Source organism: Loxodonta africana, chromosome 7 (assembly GCF_030014295.1).
Source record: "Loxodonta africana isolate mLoxAfr1 chromosome 7, mLoxAfr1.hap2, whole genome shotgun sequence".
Taxonomy (NCBI): Eukaryota; Metazoa; Chordata; class Mammalia; order Proboscidea; family Elephantidae; genus Loxodonta; species Loxodonta africana.
The window spans coordinates 62,537,215-62,548,422 of NC_087348.1; positions in this window are offsets into that span (position 1 = coordinate 62,537,215).

Sequence of the window (11,208 nt, forward strand, 5' to 3'; positions counted from 1 at the left end):
TCAGGAAAGACCAATCACTAGAAAAGGAAATCATATTTGGTAGAGGGTCAGCAAAAATGAGTGAAACCCTCAATGAAGTGGACTGACAATAGCCACAACAATAGACTCAAACATAGCGATGATCATGAAGATGGTACAGCACCGGGCAGAGTTTTGTTCTGTTACACATTAGGCTGCCCTGAATCAAAGCCAACTAGACAGCAACTAACAACAACAACGGGAGCTCTGGCTCCCTTTAATGAAGAACAACATTAGAACCCAAATAGCAAGCTGGAGGGCCAAGACTCCAGTGTGCATGAGTTCTGTAGCAGGGTTGTTGTTGTTGGGTGCCATTGAGTCGATTCAGGCTCATAGCTACCCCACGTGACAGAGCAGAACTTCCCCATAGGGTTTTCTAGGTTGCAATCTTTACGGGGTTCAAACCACCACCTTTTCAGTTATTAGCCAAGCACTTAACTGTTGTGCCACCAGGGCTCCTTCTGTGGCAGGGAGAAACATAAAAATCAGTGTTGGGGGAAAGCTATACACAAGTAGAGAGTGGAGGCAGGGGGAGAGGAAATAGGTCTGGAAATTATTAACTTTTGCTATATATATTTTAGAATTCTTTGCCTAATGACAGTGAAAATAAAGTACTTTATAATTTAAAGACTAAATAAAGAACATTCCAAAAAGTAAAAAAGCAAATGCTGCATTTTGAATCAATGGTCAGTAGAGAGCAGGCCTGAGAAACCCCACAGACCGAGCAGACCACTGTCCTCTCTGTGTGTGAAGAAAAGCCGCGATGGTTCTAGAACCAAAAGACCATTTAAAACCACAGTGAGGGGACACAGCTTCAACCCTAGGCCAAGCACTCCACTTTTTCCTCACTGAGAATAGCTTGGGCATCTACATTTGAGCCACACGGTATACTGAGAGGCAGCTCCCCTTGGCCATTGGGGTTCCCAGGACTCCTGGGGCTGGATCAGTTTGTCCTGTGGAAGGAGCTGTGGCCCCTTCCCTGCCCCCTCACCTGCCTATTACAAGTGCAGGGAGCACCTGAGGAGGTATGCTCTACCATATCACATCATTCCATTTATTCTTTTCTATTTCTCACATTCTTTCAATTCAAACCTCCACCCTCCCCCTAGCCCTCAGCTGATGACCTCACTTCTTATTTTACTGAGAAAATAGAGAGCTACCTCATCTTGGCACCTTCAAATCTACCAACCTACCAGTCCTGAATTCATTATCCCCTGCCTTCCCTCCTGGTGCCAAAGATCAGCTTTCCCTTCTCCTAAGATCCATCTCTCCACTATATAAGATTCCAGTCCCTCTCACCTATTCAAGGGCTACCCTCCTGCTACTGGCCCCTCTCTCTCCGGCATTCTTCTCTACTGTCTCTGCTATGTTATTTCTACCAGCCTTCAAATATACTACAAAATCTCCTAACTTAAAAAAAAAAAAAAAAAAGCCCTCCCAGAGTGTTGACATGTCGTGGGGTTGTTAACCCATGTCACAGAACAACGTGTGTACTGTTTGATGAGAAACTAGTTTGTTCTGTAAACCTCCATCTAAAGTACAATAAAAAAAAAAAGAAAAAAAAAATCCCCCCTAGATCCCAAGTCACCTTCCAACAGCTGCTCCATTTCACTGTTCTTTACAACAAAACTCAGCAAAATAGTTGCTATACTTGCTGTGTCTGCTTCTTTACCTTCTTAACTTATTGCAAACACACTTTCATCCCTGCCACACCATTGAAACTGTTCTAGTCAAGACTGAGAAAAGGCTCTCATCTTGCCAAATCAATGGGTAATTTTCAGATGGAATCATCCTCAACTCTCAGTAGCATTTAGCCCAACTCACCACCACCTTCTTATCACGGGGCTTCCATGGTGTAACACTCTGAGTCTTCCTCTGACATTCCAGGTTGGTTCTTCTCAGTCTCGTTTGCTGGCTCCTCCTTTGCTTCCTGATTGAACTGCCGAAATGTCCCAGGGATCAACCCTTGAGCCTCTTCATCTGCACTCACCTCCTACACTCACATTTCAATTTCTATCAGAATCAGCTGGGGGTCTTGTTCAAACAAATTACTGGATCCCGCCCCCAGAATTTTTTGATTGAATGGGTGAGGCCTGAGAATTTGCATTACCAACAACAAGTTCCAGGTCATGCTTCTACTGTTGGTCCAGGGGCCACACTTTGAAAGCCAAAAAACCAAAACCAAACCTGTTGCCATTGAGTCAACTGCGACTCACAGTGAACCTGTAGGGCAGAGTTGAACTGCCCCATAGGAGCACCTGTTGGATTCGAACTGCCAATCTTTTGGTTAGCAGACGAACTTTTAACCACTATGCCACCAGGGTTTCAATAAGGTTTCCAAGGAGCAGTTAGTGGATTTGAACTGCTGACCTTTTGGTTATCAGCCAAACGTTTAACCACTGTGCCAGCAGGGCTCCAACCTTAAATAACCAGGTTTGTGCTGATCACACCAGGAAACACACCTCCAGCCTCTCTCTCTCCCTTAACTTTGGATTTGTATGACCCAATGCCTTCCTGATATCTTCTCATGGATATCTAATAGTCCCCCCAAATCTAATGTGACCTAACACGATCAACTGTTAGTAGCTCCCCCTCTGGGCTTCCCAGCTCACTCACCAGAAGCACAACACAATTCATTTGGGGAAAGAGTCCTAGAAATAGATAACTGGAATATGGGGATATGAGATTCAGGCCTAAGAAACCATCATTTCAAAGATGCACTATTATTTTAATAAGTGCTTGCGAAATAAGAAATGCTACCTTTAGTGATATATGTATACACCAATTATAAGACACATCATGTCAAAAAAAAAAAAAAAAAAAAGCCCAGGATAATCTCTAAACTTGAAACCCAAAACTATCCCCTTAAGTCTTCTTTGAACCAAATACTAGCTTATTTTAATTAGTAAGGTACGTCTGCTTTGAGCATTGTGATCTTTTAAAGAATTATCTGTGTGAGATCAAATTGATAACTGCAGCTCCAAATGTGGTATGGGAAGCTTAGGGGGCAGCGAGTTTAAGATAATGGTGGTGGAATAATGTGAAAAAGGATCACGAGAAGGGTAGCCCAACCTCAAGAATGTAACCAATGTCACAGAAATTGCTGAAATGGTGTATCTTTGGCTGCATATACTTTCGCCTAAATAAAAAAAGTTAAATGAGTCTCAGAATTGAGAAAAGATGGTAATACCTATCATGGAGGCTGATATGAGGGTTAAAAGTGAGAACACAGGAGGAACTCAAAATCTCCTCTCCCCCTGATGAGATCCACTACATATGGTGATAAAGAGCAAACAGGCAGAGGAAAGGAACGCTTCTACCTAGGTCTTGTATCTAGGTCTCAGGTGGTAGCAGGTGAGTCCAATGTAAATCAAATTAGCCATCCCCCTGGGACACCTCCCCTGCTCCACAAAGACATAGGGACAGAACTTGGAAAATGGCAGCTGATGAGAAACACACTCCAAAGAAAGGCAGTGTAAAAACCCTGAACAAGCCCAGCTGGAAGCCAGGCAAGTCCTGTAAAGGATGAGCTCCAGGAGAGGCCTCACTGTGGAATACTTCCCCAGTCAGAGCACACCAGGAATGGTGCACAAGGGGAAGCCCTTTAGTCATAGACAGTCTGCTAACATAGTCAAGAGACAAACTAATGTGTGTGCACACACACCTATTCTCACTACAGAATCCCGGGGTGGTGCAAATGGTTAACGTGCTCAGCTAACCAAAAGGTTAAAGGGACCTCAGAAGAAAGGCCTGGTGATCCACATCAAAAAATTAAGCATTTAAAGTCCTGTGAAGCACAGTTCTTACTCTGACTCACAAGGGGTCGCCATGAATCAAAGTTGACTTGACAGCAACTGAAAAAATTCCCTTTACAAGGAAAACCAGATGAAAGGAAATGGGGAACCCAAGGCAGGAATGGGGAGAGTGTTGGTACAGTGTAGAGACTGCAACCAACATTATGGAACACTCTGTATACAATTTGTTGAATGGGAAATTAATTTGGTCTATAAACTTACACTTAAAACACAATAAAATTAAAAAAAAAATTTTAATTCCCATTACAAATAATAATAGCTGTCATCTCCTCAACACTTACTGATGCCAGGGACAATGCTTAGCATTTTTCCTACATGGCTTTTATTTTGATCCTTGCAATAACCCTGTCAAGTGGTAATTCTTCTTATTTGACAGGTAAGAAAACAGATGCAACAGAGAGGTAAATAACTAGCCAGCTCAACTTGTAAATGGTGGAGCTGGAATTCAAACCCAGGTGTCCACTACTACTCACAGGCAGCCCTATACTTAGGCACATAGCCACACTCACGCTCACACTCCCACATCCACACCCACGCAGCCATTGCACGTGCACTGACACACACCACTCCACAGAACCTATCATCACCACACACACACACACCAATCCTCCCTCTAACCTTACCTGGTTCCAGTCCTCTGTCGCTAGCAGCTCATTTTGGCCACAAGGGACAGGGAGAGTCTCTAGTTCAGTCACAGCCATTAGCCAAGTAAACCCAAGGTAATGATTTCTCCGCGTGGTCTCAATTAGCGCAACAGAATCTCAAAGGGGCATCTCCAAAGTGCTTTAAGCCCATTAGTGTTGCAGCTTGTCAAGGTGTGAAGACACTCACAGGGCATCTTAAATCCAAGGTGCCTCACAGAGCTGCAGACCTCCTCGGGCATCTGCAGAACTGTGCCTCTCAGGGTGACCAACAGAGTGAAGTGGTGTGAGTACCAAATGCTCCTGCTGGCACTGCTGTGGGGACACCAGAGAAACCAGGCCTGGACACACCAATTAAGTCATCACTGGCCTCTGTATCAGGAGAACAAAGTGCACTTAAAACCATGGAGAAAAGCTGTGACCAGAGGAAGCCTTCAGAGATTTATGTATCCTTCCTCTGATTTCAGACGAACCTATTCAGGATAGACCCAAATCTGTCTGCTCAGGAGATTTAGCTCTTCCTTCAGTAATCCACTTTGAAGTCAGGAAGTTCTGCCATAGGTATAAACTCCACTTCTCCTATAGCAATGCACTGGTCCTTGCCTCTGTGGAGGCAGAGACAGCAGCCCACCACCATCCTCTTCCTGTACCTTCAGGTACTCAAGAGGAGGTATGTCACCCCTAGGCTGCCGCTCTCCAGGCTTTTCCCCCTGAAGCATGGGCTTTCTGTTCAAAGCACCCGCGATTCCCGGGCCCAAAGCTGGATGAATGGACCAACCTCTGCTTGCCTGAGTTCCCCCTTACTAATGCAGTAGAGTTTAGGGTCAAACAGGTCAGGGTTCAAGTACTGATTCTACCCCTTAACCTCTCTGGGCCTTGGTTTTCTCATTTGAAAAACAGAGCTGCCCTGAGGACAAAACGCAATAGAGCAGTGGTTTGTGAATTCATGAGGGACTGTGCACAACATGGGGAATAAAATACAAGCAATAGACACTCTCCTCAGAAAAAAGCACACACACAAAAAATCTGCATGTAATTTCAGGGGTCCAAAGACTCACTAAAGCCTGCCGAAGTTGCAATCTCCGAAATGCACGATAGCCCAGCCTGGTGCCTAGAACCCAGTGGATGCTCAGTAAATGGTCTTTCTCAGTCCCCCTATACCATGTTTTAGTGGTCAGACAAAAGTCCTCTGCACCCCAGCCCAAAGCGACTGCTTCCCATTCCTAACCCAAAACCAAAGCACATCTGTCCCATTCAATGGGCAATGCTTACAGACAATGCTTGAACTGCTACTTTTCAGTAATTAGGTGTGCAAATCAGGCAAGACCTCTGAGTTCAAACCTCAGCCCCACCACTTGTAGCTGTGATAATTCACCTCTCCGGCTTCAGTTTCCTTTTTTGAAGGTGTATACGATAAAAACACATATATCCCTCACAGGCAAGCATAAAGTAAGTACTCAATGACTGTTAGCTACTAATATTAATAGGAGTCCCTAGGTAGTGCAAACAGTAAGCACTCGCCTACTAACTGAAAGGTTGGCAGTTTGAATCCACCTAGAGGTGCCTTGAAAGAAAGTCCTGGCAATCTACTTTCCAAAAATCAGCCATTGAAAACCCTATGAACACAGTTCTACTCTAACACTCACAGGGTCACAATGAGCTGGAATCATCTCAATGGCAACCGGTTTGCATTTTTAAGTAACAGTATTTAATTTAAATAATAGAATTTTAATTAATTTTTTAATTAATAGTTAATAAGGAGTCCTGATGGTGCAATGGTTAAGCACTCAGCTGCTAACTAAAAGGTCAGCAGTTCAAACCCACCCAGTGGCTCCACAGGAGAAAAGACCTGGCAATCTGTTTCCGTAAAGATTACAACATAGGAAATGCTATGGGACAGTTCTTCTCTGTCCTGTTGGGATGCTAAGAGTCAGAATTAACTCGATGGCACCTAACAACATTACTGATTATCTTTTACTTATTCGCTTATCTTCCAACTACACGTTCATTTTCTAAAGGACAGGAGTCAGAACTTGGACCTCCCCGTAATCTGCAGTTTCTACACAGTGCCTTGTGCCTTGCATTTAGTGAGCCATGAGACCCCTTTGATGATTTGGTTCGACAAAGAGGCTATGCCTAAGGTCCTATGGGATCCAGAGAATCCAGGTGTCCCTCTCGGACATCCATCTTCTCCCTATGTTCCAGGGCTGCTGCCAATACACTGGAGCTTAAGCCAGAGATGGAACAGCTGCTTTCCCTTTCCCTTGGCAGGGCCAACCTCAGTAATTCCATCTTTCAAGCATCCTAAGTGCATCCAACTTCCTCCCTGTTGGTTCGGCTCCACAGACAGCTTGCCTTCCCACCAGCCACAGCAGAAGTGGGCAAAGTCAGGCAAAAGATGTGACTCTCAAGTCCTCTCCTGGTGTCCCATTCTCTTGGCGGAAGTGCCCAGGCCAGCGTAACACCTGATATAAGACCTCAGTAAATACCAAGTCCAGAGATGGACAGATGGATAGATGAGTGGGTGGCAGGGCAGATGGACGGATAGATGGATGGATGACGATGGGCTAGAATTAAACTTCATATCAAGAAACTTCAGAACCAACTCTTCAGAAGACCTGGATTCTAATTTTTATTCTGTAACTAACAAGCTGTATAACCCTAAATAAAGCCTTTCTCTCTCTGGGTATTAGTTTCCTCATCTATGAAGTAAGAAAATTGCACTAAAAAGGTGATGACATTTATATGGCATCCCCAACTCATGCACACTTGCTTTGCTTTCAGGCCACTTGGACCCTAGCAGCAGCTTACACCATTCCCATGGTCATGCAGCTGGATTCCTGCTGCCACCGACACCACTACAGACCCACAGCCTGCTGTGGAGACAGCTCCCAGTTACTCCTTTTGTACTCACACATGCTCCAACATTCCTCAACTCCAATCTTGCCACCTACCTTCATCTCATGCTCCAGGGCTTCCCTGATGGCACTGAGGCATATCTTAGGGCTCACATGGCATCCATCCACATGCAACCCAGACGTGTGGGGAAGAAAATACTTCATGGAAGGAAGCTGGACCAATCCGAGTTGGGAGGCAACAAATTATTCTCCCTTCCTCCCTTACTGCCATGGACTGTTTGGAGATGCAGAGACTCTATACAGCCTCTAAGAACATCCTAAGGAGCCCTGGTGGTGCAATGGTTAACCACTTGGCTGCTAACCAAGAGGTTAGTGGCCTGAACCTACGCAGAGGATCCACAGGAGAAGAGACCTGGCAATCTGCTCCCATAAGGATAACAGCCTAGAAAACCCTATGGGGCAGTTCTACTCTGTCCTATAAGGTGGTTATGAGTTGGAATCAGCTTGACGGCACACAACGACAATGACAACATGAACATCCTAAGACACTGAGCAATCAGCTTGTCAGTGAACGGTGGTCTGCTTGGTCATGAGCTCTCTTATATTTGTCCTCCTTCCTCCTCTGCCTCCGTCCTCATTTCCTTGACTTCAGCTTTTTGGATTACACTTCCAGTAAAGTGTGAGTACAGAAAGAGAAGTGAAAAAAAGTGAGTGTCTGTCTGACACTATGCTGAAAGCTTTACATGAGTCACCTCAGTTAACTACAACAACAACAACAACAATTAGCATTTATTGAGAATTTTCTACTAGCCAGGCACAGGTTTTCAGTCACTAAATCCTTGTAACAACCCTATGAAGTAAATACTATAATCATTATTATCTCCATTTGATAGATGATAACACTGAGAGGTACATACACATTAACTTGCCCAAGGACTTCTGTTTGCCAAAGGTTACACATTCACTAAATGCACGAGACGAAATACTCAAAACAACCCTATGAGGTAGACGATTCTCTTGGCCCCCTTTGAAAGATGGGAAAACAGAGACTCAGAGGTCAAGTAACTTGACTAATATCGCAAAGCTACTAAGTGGCAGAGCTGTAACTTAAAGTTCTAGAATACAAAGCCCATACCAGCTAAGCCCCCTCTAAGGTCTCTTCCAGCTCTGACATGTTAACCTATTAGAATAGATTCCTTTGGTGCCATCTCCAGTTAGATCTCAGTTTCCAAGCCAAATTCCTTCCCTTCAGCCTCCGCTCTACTCTTCTTACCCACCTAGTTTCAAGGCATAAAACTCTGTCTACTATCTCCCTAAACTTTTCCAGTTATATTAGGACAGTCTACTATAGTAGGCTGTAACAGTGCTTACAAATATTTGCTGTCCCTCCTAGTGGGCTGGGGTGGAGGGAGTTGTACTTCTCCTTTAAGGTAAGGCCATGTGACTTGCTTTGGCCCATGAAATTTAAGGAGAAGTAACAAAAGCTTAAGGGCCAGTGAATGCTTCACCTTTCTTGTTTTCCCTCTACCACACTGCGATGGTTACAGTTGTATGTCAATTTGGCTGGGCCATGATTTTCAGTGGTTTGGCAGTGATGATGTAGTTTGGCAGTCATATAATGATGTGATCACCTCCACGATGAGATTTGATATAATGTGATCACCTCCATGATGGGATCTGCTGTGAGCAGCCCATCAGTTGAAAGGGAGTTTCCTTGGGTGCATGGCCCGCATCCAATACAGGCAGACTTTGTGGCAAGGCTTGTGGGCTTTTGCTTGCTACTCTGGATCCTGCAGCTGGCTCCTGTCCATCCCACCTCTGGTTTTTGGGACTTGAGCTAGCAGCTTACCTGCCATCTTGCCTGCCCATCTTGGGATTCATCGGTCTTCACAGCCTATGAGCCAGAGCCTGCTGTCTGACTTACTGATCTTGGCTTCACCAGCCCCTGCGGCTACATGAGTCAGGAGAAGCCTCCGGCCTGACCCAGGGTCTTGGGACATTCCAACCTTCACAACTCCATGTGTCATTTCCTTAACATAAACCTGTCTCTCCCTCTATATATATGTTTATACTTTTAACTGGTTTTGCTCCTCTGGAGAACCCAGCCTAAAACACACAGCAATGGCAACTTTCCTTATAGGGGTTGCACTGGGTCCCAGAGGGAGGAAAATGTGGAGGAAAGAGGTAGCCAGTTCATGGTGTACATATGGCAAGAGCAAGAAATAAACTCTTACTGTTGTAAGCCACTGAGAGTTGAGCATATTTATTGCAAGAACTCCCAGCCTTCCTGTTGGTAGAGAAATTGGTATAGGAAATGAAGTGCTGCCATAACAACAACAACAAATGAACTAAAAATAAGTGGCATTGGATTCTGGGGCCAGGCAGTGGCCAGAAAGGTAACTATCTTAATGAAGACTAGAAGGATGTTGATTCATGTTACGCAGTGATGAAACATTTGGTGAAAACGTCATCTGAAATAAGTTGGAAGGGAAAAATGTACCTGATGAGTTTGGAAAAGAGAAAGAAGCTGGAAAATAGAAAGTGAGTAGTTTGTCTTGATTATGACTGGCTGCATATTACTAGAACTACAGGAAAGAAATGAGAGCAGAAAAGAGCTGGCCACCTTGTAAAAGGAATGAAAGAGCATAGAGAGAATTCAGAAATTCCAGGATTTGTTGGGTTGAAAGAAGCAAACTTTTTCTTATTTCCAAACAACAAGAGATAAAATTGAGAAATGCTATGAGAAGGCCAGTTAAAATTCAGCCTTAGAGCACGGATCAAATCAAGGGTTCACACATCCCACCCATTGTTAAAACATCTGAACAAATTAAGGAATAGCCAGTGAGTTCTTCCAGTTGGACAAAATGGCTCAGAAAAAAGAGATTAAGGGTTCAGCTCTTCTCTGAAAGACTGACAGGCTCAGGGTAATCAAAATTAATTGTGAGTGTGGCTCTTGGTAAATGAAGCTGACTAGAATTAAACAGATTAGTCAAATGACTAAGCTTTACTCTCGTTTTTACAGCCAATAGAGCCATACTGCCTCAGACTAAAAGAGGCTGTTTAGGAAACAAAAAAACCTTTGGGTCCCCAAACTTCCATGGAGAGAAGGCAGATTGAAGCAGTTTGTCATTGGCCAAAGGAGATAAAAGAAAAGGAAAGGACCCTAGGAAAGCGAACCCAGGAACCATGGAGAACAATGGACTGGAGATCTACTCCCAGGGAGCAAAAAACCATGCCCAATCCCTGAGGAAAGAGGCCCTTGTAATATCTGTCAGTTAAATCAAAGCATTGCTATAGAAGTAACTGTTGTGTATATTACATTCTTTAGAATCCTTTCCAGAGAAACAGTGTTTATTTAAGTTACTCTGGCCCTGTTCTATCATTACCTATTGGCTGCAGGAGAAGTAGATAATTTGTCTTTTTAGTTCATCGGCATCTAAAGCAAGAGACACCTACCTAGGTGATGTAAAGACCTTCACAGGATTCTAGGCTCTGAGTCTACTGCCATAATTGGATGGGACTTTAGAATGGCCTCCCTAGAGGGAGAGGGAGGGGGAGTAAACATTTTGAGAGTCTAAAGGAGACTGAACCAAATATTTGTGATGCAGAGGGCAGGCTATAATAGACTGTATTATTGTTCACAAATATTTGCTGCCTTTCCCTGGGGGAAGCTATTTCCCCAATCCAGCTTGGTCATGGAACTTGCTTTGAGCAAACATGATATAGTTCCAGGCAAAAGCTGTAAAAGCCAGCTCATGCTTTGCTGTGCTCTCTTTTCCTTCTGTCACAACGATGAGAAATGTTCCAGATAAAGGCTGCTCTGGCAGTCTGTTCTAGAACTCCCAGATATCCCATGATGAACATGTAGAGAGAAAG